Source organism: Gopherus flavomarginatus, chromosome 5 (assembly GCF_025201925.1).
Source record: "Gopherus flavomarginatus isolate rGopFla2 chromosome 5, rGopFla2.mat.asm, whole genome shotgun sequence".
Classification (NCBI taxonomy): Eukaryota; Metazoa; Chordata; order Testudines; family Testudinidae; genus Gopherus; species Gopherus flavomarginatus.
Genome location: NC_066621.1, coordinates 37,098,804 through 37,112,989, shown reverse-complemented (window position 1 = coordinate 37,112,989; position 14,186 = coordinate 37,098,804). Strand labels below are relative to the sequence as shown.

The 14,186-nt window shown below is 49.4% G+C and overlaps 1 non-coding gene across 1 annotated transcript; it reads left to right on the top strand.

Moving 5' to 3' along the window:
* Positions 1 to 5,259: 5,259 nt before the first annotated feature.
* On the top strand, positions 5,260 to 5,333 carry TRNAT-UGU (transfer RNA threonine (anticodon UGU)). Its single transcript has one exon. It is a non-coding gene; the product is annotated as a tRNA-Thr (tRNA).
* The last annotated feature ends 8,853 nt before the right edge of the window (positions 5,334 to 14,186 follow it).

Genomic DNA, 14,186 nt, shown 5'->3' with positions numbered 1-14,186 from the left:
GATGGGGAAATTGGCCCCTCTTTCAAGTTTTAATGTTGTAACTTCTACATCTAGACGAGGGTGACCAACCTAAGCCTGAGAAGGAGCCAGAATTTCCCAATCTAACTGCCAAACATGCACCTTTGTATACAACTGCTGAGTCAGTTGTGAACCTTCCCATCATTATCATTATCCCTTTGAAATGATGATGAATGCTTGGCTCTATATCCCAGTGTGCCCTGGACGTCTACAGGCTGCATTAGCCAATCCAACCATTCGGCACTTGCAGATGGGCACCTTTGTATTGTGCCTGATTCTTGTACAGCTATGAAAGGCTGGTAGATGCTGATACTTTCCCCTCTTTTTAACCAGCACTAATACCAGGCCAGGCCAGGGCTGGGAAGAGAGAGAGAGCAGCAGGTTTCCCCTATTGTTTCCCACTCACTTTTTCTTCGCTAATTTCTTGGCTGCATCAACTTGCTCTTTTCTTTTGTGAGCCTGGCTGGCTCAGTTGGTAGAGCATCAGACTCTTAATCTGAGGGTTCAAGTCCCTGGTCAGGTGATAAACTACTCACCAAGATCTTTGAAGTCTGTCTTTCTGGAGTCCTCTTTGATGTTACTTTGTCTCTTTCAGATTTTGCCTTTCCTAAGAAGGGCCTTTGTGTGTGTGGGTTTGAAAGGGCAACTTCCTGACATCCCCTATGTCCTTGCAACCTGGAGGAATAAAGGCCTCTGGGCATACAGCATGTTCCTCCCCTGCACACACGTGTGCATGAACACGCACACACACACAATATCCCTAAGGAATGAGAATCACCTGCTGCCTTCCCCTGTCCTGCTGGATCCCTAAACGAGGATTCTCTTCAGCCCAATTCCAAGTCCTCCCTATTCCCAGTGCCCCTTAGTCCCAACCCATAGGCCCTCCTATGCACACTGCTCCTCACTCCCAACCAGAGCCTGCTCCTCTTCACCCTTCTCCTCTGTCCCAACCCACAGCCTCCTCCTATTCCCAGTGCCCCTCAATCCCAACCCATGGCTCCCTCCTTCCCTCCAGCAGCAGGTGCTTCAGACTCCCTCAGGAAGATTTTCTTGCAAGGTTTCATGTATGGGTCTTGTCATAAATGGATAGTTAAGGGTTAATAGAACAGAAGTACTTCATGTCTCTTTTGCTGGTAAAGGGTTAACAAAATCAGTGAGCCTGGCTGTCACCTGACCAGAGGACCAATCAGGGGACAGGATACTTTCAAATCTTGAGGGAGGGAAGTTTGTGCGTGTGCTGTTAGGTTTTGGTTGTTCTCTCTGGGTTCTGAGAGTGACCAGACGTGCAACCAGGTTTCTCTCCAATCTCCCTGATACAGTCTCTTATATGTCCAGAATAGTAAGTACTAGGTAGATAAAGCAAGTTAGGCTTATGTTTGTTTTCTTTATTTGCAAATGTGTATTTGGCTGGAAGGAGTTCAAATTTGTACTTGTATACTTAGGCTGGGAGGGTATTCCCAGTGTTTATAGCTGAAAGACCCTGTAAAATATTACATCTTAAATTTACAAAGATAATTTTTACTGTTTTTCCTTCTTAATTAAAAGCTTTTCTTCTTTAAGAACCTGATTGTTTTTTTATTCTGGTGAGACCCCAGGGGAATGGGTCTGGATTCACCAGGGAATTGGTGGGGAGAAAGGAGGGAAGGGAGAGAGAAAGGTTAATTTCTCTCTGTGTTAGGATTACTTTCTCTCTCAGGGGAGTCTGGGAGGGGGAGAGAGAAGGAGCGAGGAAGGTGAATTTTCCTCTCGGTCTTGAGATTCGAGGAGTTTGAATCACAGTGATCTTCCAGGGTAACCCAGGGAGGGGAAGTCTGGGAGAGGCAACGGTGAGGGAAAGGGTTTACTTTCCTTGTGTAAAGATCCAGAGGGTCTGGGGGGTCCCCGGGCAAAGCTTTGGGGGGACCAGAGTGTACCAGGCACTGGAATTCCTGGTTGGTGGCAGTGCTACAAGTACTAAGCTGGTAATTGAGCTTAGAGGAATTCATGCTGGTACCCCATCTTTTGGACGCTAAGGTTCAGAGTGGGGAATTATACCATGACAGGTCTGCATGTGGATTTTACAGTAGGTTGAGAATATGTTGGACTGCTTGCAGAAATGATCACTTTTGGCTGGTGCTGGATTCCCAGTCTCCTTGTTATTGGGGCAGGAGAAATAAAGAGTTGTTATCCTGTTGTGTGACTTGAGGGCAGCAAAATTGTGCTTGGCAGGCCCTGATTGAGGGACTCGCCCTCAATTCAATAGCACTTGCTAGGCAGGAGACATGGGTTCCAAAGCCAAGTGGGCCAGGGTGTGGGTCCTAATACTAAAATTTAGGGGTTAGAGCAACTTTAGGACAGGGTGGCTGTGGAGGGATGAGTGAGTCCCTAGACAACATAGTGAGTACAGTGCCTTCTTATTTTCCCCCTTTTCCACCCAGAATGGCAGGTGAACTCTACAGAGGCACCTCTGGGCTTGTACTGACTAAGGACAACAGCTGTGAGTGGGGTGCAGAGAGGGGATGGCTCATGTTAAAGGACTTTTGGTTGCTGGACTTACGAACCATAGGGAGAATGACACTGCTCAGCTTATTTGGGGGTGGGTCTTTCCCTCGTGGTTTATGTTTCTGTGTTGGGGCTGCTGACATGACTTCTGCTATCCCTAGGCTTACATTGCAATGTAGACATACCCTGAGAGGGCATCTATACCGTGATAAAATCTCGCTGGCCTGGGTGATCTGATTTGGGCTCTGTAACATTGTGCGGCCGGGGCTCAACCCTCCCTGAGGGTGGAGGGGAGCCACACCGGCCTGCTACACATAGTCAGGTCCTGCCCTATTCTTCAGGGCTGAGCAACACTGCACAGTCGCCCTCTGCTGCAGGTCTGAGCAATAATACAGTTTAAAGGGGCCTAGCCCTCAGGCGGGGCACCAAACACAGACCTATCTGAGTGGCCTCCTCAGGCCAGGGGGAGGGGGAGTCTGCCACTCTGGAGAGGGTGGCAGGGGGGAACGCAGGCCCTCCCACTCCACTGCGTTCCAGCCCGGGGCCCTAGTAGCTGCTATCACCACTAACGGTCAGTGGGGTTCCTGACCACAAGGTACTGACATCGGTTCCGGTACATCTGCAGCCTGACTGGGGTCAGCTGCCCCCAGGCTACCTCCAATTTCCCCCTCCAGGCCTATCTGGTCCATGGTGCCAGCTGCCAGGAAGTCCAGTAGCATGGGCTTCTCCCAGCAGGGGCTGGGCAGTAGGTCCGGCAGCTCCTCCGGGAAGTCTGGCCGGGCTTGCTCTGGGGGTTTCTCATGGTAACAGCAAGGACGGGGCGGCTCCAGCAGCTCCTCCTCATAGCGGGCATGGGGAAGCTCCAGGAGCTCCTCCCAGTAACGGTGTGGGGAGGCTGTGGCCAGTCAGGGCAACTGCCCTGGGCCCCAGTGGCTTCCGAGTCGCAAGCCCCCTCTGGCAGGTCTGCTCCCAACAGTGGCTGGTCTCCAGCTGAGCTCTGATGTCCGGCTTTTATACTTCCAGGTGGCTTCCTGACCCTTTGAGGGGCGGGCTCACTGCTCTTTATCCCCGCCCCCTTAGGTGTCCGCCAGGGCTCGACCCTCCCTGAGGGGGAGGGGAGCCACACCAGCCTGCTACAGGCTCCTGAGGCTCAGACTGGAGCCCAGGCTCAGAGACCCTCAAACCTCGTGGGGTCTCAGAGGCTAGGTTCAAGCCCAAGTGTCTACACTGTAATTTTATAACCCTGCAGCACAAGCCCCACAAGCCTGAATCAGCTGACCCAGGGTTTGAGAATAGTGGCTTGGGTGTGTTAATGGCAGTGTAGACATAATGCTAGGCTATGTCCACACTGCAATGAAACACCCAGGGCTGCCCCATGCCAGCTCAGGCTCCCAGAGCTTGGGCTGTGGGGTGGTAAATTTGCAGTGTAGACATCTCGGCTCAGGCTCAATACTGGGCTCTGGGACCCCACAAGGTTGGGAGGGAGTTTAGCAAGCAAAAAAGGTAAAATGGCAGTGGAGTATTACCATGGACTCATTGGCATTTCTCCATTGGTCTGTCTGCTTTGGGGCAGGAACAATAACACGTCCTGCTGCATTCATTATTTCAAAGGGTGGTTTAGGATTTTCATTCTCACACATGGTACATGAAACAGGACTCAACTCTCGGTGGAAACTAAACAAGCTGCCCACAGATTCTGGCAGCCACAATGAGCCATTTGGTGTGAGAACCCAGATCTGCCCCTGTCCCAGAGGGAGGGGGTCATCCGTGATGGGCTGGAACACTGACCTATCGGCTCTTAACTCCCAGACTTTCAGCAACTATTATCAGTGCCTGTGAGTGTAATTTAAAGCATAAAAACAGATACTCTGGGCTAGACCAAAAGCCCATCTAGCTCTGTGTTTTGTCCTCTGACAGTAGCCAATACCAGGTGCCCCAAGAGTTACTCAACAAGGCACCACTGGGAATTGAATCCAGGATCTCCTGTTTACAAAACAGATGCTTTAGCAAGACAAAGCATAATGCATGCCTGTGGCTAAGACACACTGTCTGCCCACACCTGACTCCCTGCCATCCCCACCGGGGCCTGAAAAGCTTTGCATGTGTTTGGATTCTGCAAAGCAGAGGAGCAGGTGAGGTTTTCCTTGCAAACTGTGTGTGTGTGTGAATCTTTGGCCAGGTCTGCACTACAAAGTTATTTCAGCATCATTATATTGCTCAGGTGTGTGAAAAACACACAACGCTCCCTCGGTCTGCAGTTTATGGCTGGTGCACACACTGCAATGCCACGTCTGGCGACAAAACTGCCCTGTTTTGGTGACAAAATAAAACCACCTTGATGAGAGGCCTAGAGCTTTTTGCAGCAAACTTAAAGCGACAAATTGACAGTGTAAATGCTGCTGGTCGTTATATCACCATAACTGGCCTCCACCATGCCTGCTGTGAACTTGCCTGCCCTGCATTCCTGCTACAGAGGCTGGGCCCTTCCCCTTTCATAGCTCCAGAAAGTTCTGACAGCTGAGCTGCTATCTACACCAGGATTAGGTTGATATAACTGCATTGCCAGTCTAAGTAATGTAATTACACCAACCTAATTTTGTAGTGTAGACCTGTCCAAAGAATCACACACACACACCTTGGGAGCAAAACTTCACCTACTCCTCTGCTTTACAGAAGCCAAACATGAGCAACACTTGTCAGGGCCCAGTGGGGCTTGGCAGAGAGTCAGGTGTGGGCAGACAGAAGGCTAAAGGAGCAACAGGCGCCATGGCTTAGCTGGTTAAAGCCCCTGTTTTGTAAACAGGAGATCCTGGGTTCATCTCCCAGTGGTGCCTTGGGGAGTGCTTTTTGGGGCACCTGGTATTGGCTACTGTCAGAAGACAAGATTCAGAGCTAGATAGACCTACGGTTTAAATTACATTCACAGGCACTGACAATAGAGTTACTGAAAGTTTCGGTGTTAAGAGCTGATAGGTCAGTGGTCCTGTCCTCTCAGTGTGGTTTTACCATTTCCACTTGCTAAACTCCCTCCCAACCTCTTTAAAATTACAGTGCAGACATATGGGCTTGAGCCCAAACTCTGAGGCTCCATGAGGGGCAAGGGTTTCTGAACCCAGACTTCAGTGTGAACACAAATATCTGCACCACAGTTTTTAGCCCCTTAGCTTTACGTCTAGGAGCCCAGGTCAAATGACCCAGGCCAGCACTGCTGCCATCTTTATCTCAGGAGAGATGAACTCTAAGGTTACGTCTCCATTGCAATGGAAGCCCAGGTGTGGCACATTGTGCTCAACGCACCACGTAGAAGCCCCATATTCATCACTCTCATATAATGATGACATGGTTTGTACAAAGTCTGCCTTGTGAGGTATGATTTCAAAAGTCTTGATCTGTTGAACATTAATATCTTGTTGGATTGTGTGTGCTAGCATTGGCTGGGAAGTTATGAAGTTTTGCTCTGTGTGCGTTACTGAAATATGTTATGAGGTTGGGAAATGCCCACCACCAGCCTTTCAGGTGCGAGAAGGGAGGAGCCAGACTCGCTGCTGTCCCATTGAAGGTATCCACACTCCCAAGGACTATTCCGGGAACCGTGTACAATGCAGACTTCTCCAAGATAGCACAGCAATAATGGACACTGCTTGACTCACATCATAGCAAAGGAGCTTCCTAGCAAGTTGGAAGAAACTATGAAAGAGGGGAAGAGACATCATGACTTGGCCTCTCTCCCCCACAACTCAGCAGCTGGAAACACACCTGGAGGACAAAGACTGAACTGATTCAGAAAGCAGAAGAGAATAATAATAATAATACTTTCAAACCAAAGTCCCCAACCAGACTAATTTTGGTTTTTCAGCAGAAAATTTTCAATTTGAGGAATTTTGTTTTCTCAGTCAGACCTTGCCAAGGGAAGAAGGGAGAAAATGTTTGAGTTGCCTCCTTCAGAATAGCTTGGCCTAGACACTAGCTGCGGTTCACTGTTCTGGCCTTGCTCAGATTGAGTGTATTTTAGTAATTTGGGCAGGTCCCAGGGTGTTTGGGGGAGGTGATGAGGATGTTACCTTTTGAGATAAAAACTAAGAAAGACAGGACTAGAGAATTATTTTTTTTTAAAGGAAATCTGGGATTTAGACTTTTTTTAAAGGGGGGGGTGGGGGGGAAGGGTCTGAGTTTCTGAGAAGGTTTTTGTTTGCAGGAAGCAACATTGCTTGAGCTATTATTGTACCAAAGGGGGAGATGTTTATCTATAAAGGAGGAGTGAAGACTAAAAGCATCCAATAAGGATGGGATTTGAACCCATGCATACAAAACACAATAGATGAGCAGTTTATCACCTTAACCACTTGGTCAGCTCATCTGAGCTGTCAAGAAAGAGACAGTAGGAGAAATCTGAGGCCAGCAGAGATAGGGACAATAAGGAGTTTTTAAATACTAAGCGGAAGCAGGGGATGAATGAGCTCCCCCCTCACATCTAGTGATGAGCTGGGGGAAAGACTTCAGGAACAGACCATGTTTGCATAGACATACCTATTCTGCCTAGATATGCAGCATGATGGGGCCACTTTCTCAAAATGACCAGTTTTGGCTGGTGGCAGATTACAAATCACTTTAGGGTTGAATGGAATGAAATGTTATTATCCTTCCTGCAGGAGTGAAGGGCAGCAGAACATACCTAGTTGGTCCTGATGGAGGGGTGGGTGGGTGATGAATAGCTTTTATTGGACTTCATAGAAGTGACTGAGAATGGCATCCTAAAACAGTGGCCCCCAAACATTTCACACTGTGCCATCTTATCCATGGCTGTGGAACCTCAGAAGCCACGGTCAAGAACCGAGGCTGGGAGTGGGGCTGTTGCTTGCTGGGGAGAGGGGTGCAGACAGGAGTAAGGGGGTTGAGGCCGAGCTTGGAGCCAGAGGCCCAGGCTGAGGGTGGGGTTGGGGAAAAGCTGGGAAAGAGTGGGGCTGAGTGGTGCTACCTCCATGGGGGTGGCTCAGGCCCTGAGGTGCCCCCATGAATGTTCCTCTGTGTCCCCCTAGGAGTCATGCCCCACATTTTGGGGACCATTGAACACTAATCAGGGGCTAGTGATGCCAAAGCCCAGGGAAAGTGAGAACAAGTGCGAGGCCCCCAGCACTGGAACCATGTGAAGGGGCTGCAGGAGAGTGGCAATGGCTGGTGGCAAAGGGGACACAGGAGGGGGCAGGAGTTAGTTAGAGGTGAAGGAGGTGTAAGGTTTGGGAGTGCAGGAGCTAGCAGTAAAGTGGGAGTGGGGATCATCCAGGGGCAATGGGGAAGTGCCAAAGTACAAGCTTTGCCCAGGGCATCATTTTCCCTAATGCCGATCTCAGCAATTGGAAATGACCATTCAGTGAGCTGTAGCATAGAAAAGCCCCTTTGTTAAGTGGTTGTGGCTGAGTGCTTAGGGAGATGGGTTAAAAAGCAATGGGTTTCTTTCTGTGGAGGTCTGATTCTTGCCTGGTGTGTGGTTTCTTCATGGCTGTACTTTCAGTGTCTGATTACCCAAAGAGCCAAGTCTAGACCTATTCAGAGGGTCTTTGCCAGGGTTTCTCAAACTTGTGTTCACAGCAATCCCCTTCTGCCAAAAAAACCTTGCTACATGGCCCTGGAAAGGGACCAAGTCCCTCCACACTGGGGAGAGGCAGGGGAGACAAAGCCTGAGCCCTGCCCCAGTTAGGGGAGGGCAAAACCAGAGCTTGAGGGCTTCAGCCCCAGGCCCCAACAAGTCTAATGCCAGCCCTGGCAATCCTGTTATAACAGGGTTATGACCCACTTGGTGTCCTGACTCACAATTTGAGAACCACTACTCTATGCTGATGGGAGAGAGTTTTCCTGTGGGTGTAGTTAATCCACTTCCCAAGAAGTGGCAGCTATGTCAGTGGGAGAAGCTATATTGGTGGGTGCGCAAGCTGTGGTGTTTACCACATTTAAGAAGTTTAATCAAACCCCATTTTCAAAACCACCTGTGGTCTGGGAATGGCAAAGAACCTCAATGAAGCAGGGTTTGTCCTTCGAAGTCCTGGAAATAATGATTCCACATTACTCTCATCATGGGTGTAGAGCTCAGTGATAGAGTGCTTGACTACCAATCAAGTTGTTCTTGGTTCAAACACCAGTGTTCTCTTCTGACCCTCTTTCTTTTTATTAAAAAAAAAAAACATTTTCATTTCCATTCTCCATTATGTTCAGGAGCTCCACTATATGGAAGTGAATGATATGAATGTAAACACTCAACATTTCACTGTCCAAATGCATAAAAACCTATCAAACGTGTCCATCAGCTGAAATCAGTTCCAATCCTCTAAGTGTCTAGTTTATGTTTTCATCAATTAAACAAAGGTATCATATGAATGTACATTTGCAGATCCCTCTTCTCCAAGAAGCTATGTTATGCAGAAGAACAAGAACCACATCCAGCTGCAGTTCAGGAGTCTGATGACCAAAGAGCCAACAAATGTTCTGAGGGCTGGAGAAAAATGCCTTCTAGTGAGCTACTGAAAGAGCTCAACCTATTTAGCTTATCAAAAGAAGATTGAAAGGTGACTTCACTGAAGTGTTGAAGTGCCTTAATGGAAAGAAAAGATTGGCTATTAAAGGGCTCTTTAATCTAGCAGAGAAAGGCCTAACAAGACCCAATGGCTGGAAGGTGAAAAGAGACAAATTCATATTACAAATAAGACACAAATATTTAACAGCGAGGATAATTCACCACAGGAATAAGCTACCATGAAAAGTGATGGATTTGCCATCTCCTGATGCCATTTAATGAAGACTAAATGCCTTTCTGGAATGTATTTGCCCCAAAAGTAGCTATTGTGTCATACAGGAGGCCTGTGATATGCAGAGGGTCAGATTAGATGCTCTAATGGTCTCTTCTGGCCATAAAGTTGACTAATTTCTGAAAAACTGAGTGTAGCATTGGGAGCAGCGTCTGATGTTTTCTTGTCTAGCCGGCTTGCTTCCTAGAATGAACGCTCCTTGAGTGGGGTGATCCAGAGGGAGTAGCTCAAACCTCCAAAGTGCCTGGGCAGGAGCAGGACACGAGCACAGCAAAGGAGGAGTGTGGCAGTGACATCACAAAGACCTTTTGCAGTACCTCAGGCTATTGGTCAAAGGTGGTGGAGAGGTAGTGACCTCACAGAGAGATGCTGACATCAGTCAGGCAGGACAGGGGCGAGGGGCCAGGGAAACCTCAGAGACCCCTGTGGCTTTGCTTCAGCAAATCTCCTTCTCCAGGTCTCTCTCTGAGAACTGAGAGAGTATTCGGGTTCATGTATATGAGTGCCAGGAGGAACCTCTTTCAAGTTTTCTCCTTCCCTTTTCCTGATTTTACTAGAAAAGAGCCATCCCTGTTTAGAAGGTAAGAGCATCCTCGAGGTTTGAAATCTGTTCAGTCTGATCCATCTGGTGACAGTTGAATTCTAGGCATGGAAAACACAAGCTTAAGGAGGCAGAATTTTATTCCACACTTGGGATTTTGTCCCCTAGAATCACGGGGGACATTAGGGTTTGTCCTTTTGGTTTCACCTTTTCCTCTATCCATCCTTCATTCCTTTCTCTTTGTCTCTTGTCTCTTTTGTCCTTTCTCCTGTTCCCTTCCCAACATCAGGAGAGTGTGTGTGTGTGTGTGTGTGTTGCGGTGGAGTGCTCTGCAGCTCCCACTGTGGGAGGTCCACCCAAAAATGTGGGGCTGAAATAGTGCTCGGGCAGTGATCCCCACCGGTGACCTGGGCCATCCTTTGGGCTCTCTGGTGAGAATCCTCATCCTCCCATCCTCAGTCTCTACCCTGATTGGCTGAGCAGGGGATTATTGACAGGGAGGAGACTCAAATCCTTGTTGTTCTCTTTTAAGACCAAGTAAATAAGTCATAACAAGCTATATGTTTGATGAATTTTGCTGCTTCTCTTCATGAATGGTCTCTGAGCAGTTCATGATTCTCTCTAACATTGCAGTTCTCAAATACTTGCTGAATAATTACTGTGCACTGTTGTTGGTCTCGATCTCATTTGAGAACACTTTACTCAAGTCAGTCAATATTTGAAATTCAAGATCTGATGGTTAGTTTGAAAATCAGGGCTCTTGGGTCCTATTCCCAGCTCTGCCACTGACTGGCTGTGTGACCTAAGACAAGTCAATTCTCCTTTCTCAGCCTTAGCTTCTCTCTCTTTCAAGTAGGGATAATAATGATCCACTCCTACCTATCTCACAGTGGGTGTAGGACAGGGATCCATTGGAGAGTGTCACTGGGAGTAGTGCATAATATGAGGTGTCCTATCATGATTACTCAGAGCAGATTATGACATAATAGAATAGCTGAAATAGTCGATTTTATTTGTATGTTTTTATTTTGAAATTATTAAGAGCAGCAACTACTTAGCTCAGACTGAAGCATCTTATCTAATGTTTGCGATCTAAGTGTCTCCTCTTTGCATGCGATGAGACAATTTAACACTCTCTGACAAACAGGAGATGCTTTTGTTTTGCAACAAAATCTTTTTGCAAAGAACTTTCATTCCACTTGTTTTGATTTCGAGAAACAAACTGGTTTAGTCTGAAGGGGATTTTCTGACAGAAATGGTTTCAATGACATTTCCCCACCATCTCAATTCCTGGGCTCTATCCCTGCCTCTGGGAGGTTTTGCTGTTTGTTAGAACAGGAGTCAGGACTGGTGGCTTCTCTTTCTGGCTCTGCCACCGCCTTGCTGTCTAGGCCCTTGGGTAGGTCACTTCCCTTCTCTGTACCTCAGGCTCCTCCCCATCTGTCCGATGGGAACAGGAACAATTCTTGAACTCTGGGCAGTTGTAAGCCTGAGTGAGATAAGGGGCGTTAAAGCCCTCTGTGAAAGAGAAAGGGGAGTTTCATGGTGTTTAGCACCAAGGAATTCTAAAGTTTGCTAAACTGTCTAGTCTGCAGAAACAGGAAATGGTCGGGGTCAAACTTTTTAACCACTGCCTTTTTTAAAGCCCGTTCAGGGACGGGAGTCCCTGTCTCTTAGGTACCTGGAATTCTTTGCCAGCAGGAGAGAAGAGGTTACTGCCTTTGTTTTTGTGGCCCTAACAAACCAGGTGTTGTGCCCCAGTTCTCTTCTGAGATCCCTGAAAAAGAACATCTTCCCATCCATGAACAAGACAGGACCTATCTTTCAAAGGGGAACAAAGAGACCCCTGGGACTTACAGACTAGCTAGCCTCACTTCCATAGCTGGAGAGATCCTGGAATACATTCTTAAACAATCAGTTTGTCAGCAGCACCTACAGCATACTTTGGTTCTTAGAACTAGTGAGCATGGATTTGTCAAGAACAAATCATTCCAAACCAATCCTCTTTCTTTCTCTGGCAGGGTTCCGGGCCTAGTGAAGGTGGGTAAACAGTAGATGGGATCTATCTTGGTGTTACTAAGGCTTTTGACACAGTCCCGTAGGACATTCTCACAAGCAAATGAGGGAAATGCGGTCTAGATGCAATCAGTATGATGTGGGTGCAGAGCTGGTTGAAAGCTGAAACTCCAAGAGCCCTTCTCCATGTTTGGCTGTCCAACGGAGAGGGTGCACCTAGTGGATCCGGCAGGGATCAGTCCGGGGTCCAGTACTATTCAATAGTTTCATGAATTATTTGGAAAATGGAGTGGAGAGCATGCTTCTAAAATTTGCAACTGATACCAAGCACTTTGGAGCACAGGATTGGAATTCAAAATGTCCTTAACAAATTGGAGAATTGGTCTTCTTGAGCCAAACTCCATGGCTGGGCCCCTCTCCACAGACTGGGCTGAAGTGAAACCCAAGAGCCAAACATTTCTCCTCCTGGGCAGTGCGCTCCGACCTTGAATGGTCAGATGCTGCTTAGCACTGTCAGAGCAGCTTTGTCTGGGAGATTCTTCCAGCACTTTCCAATAGTGGGAAAGTATTAAATCCCCAGCAATGGAACTCAGGAGTCCTGACTCCCAGTCCCTGTCCCAGTCACTCCGGCGGAGCACACTCCCTCTCAAAAGCAGGGGGAGGCGCCAGAAGGGCCTGCTTGTAATTGCCAGCTGTGGGAGGGAGTGTGCAGCAGTGGTTAGCAAAGAGGCCTGGAAAGAAGGACTGCTGGGTCCCATCCATACTTTTAACACTTGGTGTGACTCTGAGCCAGTAGCTTCCCCTCCCCAGGCCTATTTCTCATCAGTAGGGTTGGGGTCATAGTCCCGACAGCCCAGGGGGGTTGGGAGGCTCCAGGAAGGTGTGTAAAGTGCTGGGATTTCAGGATCCCGGAAGTGCTGTCACCCCCACACTAGGGTGATGTTCTGCACCCCCTGCTGCTGGCCAAGTTTCTCCTTTCCTTGGCAATAAGACAAACTCTTGTTTTCACAGCCAGCCGATCATCCAGTGTCATCACCCTGCCTGCTGGCTGGGCAGGGTAACTCCTCAGGTCACCAGCCCCGTCTCCAGCCTGCCTTGGGCTTGGAGAGTGAGAAGGGCGAGGGAGGACACTGAACATCCTCCACCCATCGCTCCGTCACCAGAGCAAGTGAGTGGCATTAGAGATCCTCGGTGGTGTCCCCTGTCCATCTGGGGAAAGGGAGAAAGAGGGGGAGAGAATCTCTCCCAAAGGACATTGGATTTGCAAACAGTCCCCAGGAGCCCCTCACTCTCAGACTGGGGAGGGGCTTCTCCAGAGCCGTCTCCAATGTGTTTGGCAAGGTCCCAGCAATGGGGCTCCCAGCCTTTCCCTTGTGGGAGACTGTTCCCTAGGCTGAGAGTCTCTGAGCTGGGCCAGACCCAGTGAGCAGCTGAGCATGCAAATCAATGGGAAATGAGGGGGCCCTGGCATTGCTATGCCTAGGAACTTTGAAGTGGGGAATGGTTTCCCAGGAGAAGTCCAGCCTCCTGGGTTCTGTTCCTTCTCTAGCCTGGGCAGGGGGTGTGGGGGGGGGAAGTGTGAGTGTGACCTGGACTGGCAGGAGGGAACTGCTTGTCCAAAGTGACCGATGGTCTTTGTAACTGAGCCTAGTGCTCGAAAAGGACAAGACTCCCTGGTTCTTGCAGCCCCAGGGATGACAAGGGGGAACGTTGAGGGGGAGCAGACCATGCAATGAACTCCTGCCAGTGTGTGTAGCTTGCACTCCCTGCACCCCCGTGGGGGGAGGAGGAGCTGCTCTGGCTGGGGCAGGGATGGGGACAGACCAAACAGGCTGGTTAGTGAGAGGCTGCCTTGAGCCCAGACTCATGGCTGCTCCCCGCTCAGTTCCAGGATGGCCAGGCTCCTGAGGATGTTCAGGAAGAAGGTTCTGCAGATGGCCCCAGAGCCTGAGGGAAGCAGCTGCCATCTTCCCGGGAGCGGAGCGGCCCCTCCGTCCCCGCTGGCATGGAAGGAGCTCCCAGCCGCGCCAGGTGGTGGAAGTGTCCAGCCTTCTGAAAGAGGAAACCTGCTCCCAGCGCAGGCGTCGAGGTGGGAGAGGCACTGGCCAGGCCAAAATGGAGCTGAGCCAGGATGCGACTGGGCAGGCAGGACCCAGCCCAGGAGTGGAACCAGGCAGGGTGGCTCTGGGGCTTGTTGTGTGGGCGGCAGCGGCCCCAGGAGCCCAGCCCCAATTTACAGCAGGAGGCATCACCCTGCCCAGTCAGTGGGGACCTTCCAGCCTCCCCAGGGCAGGAGGTGGAGGATCCCTCTCCCAGCCCCAGCAGCTCGGCCC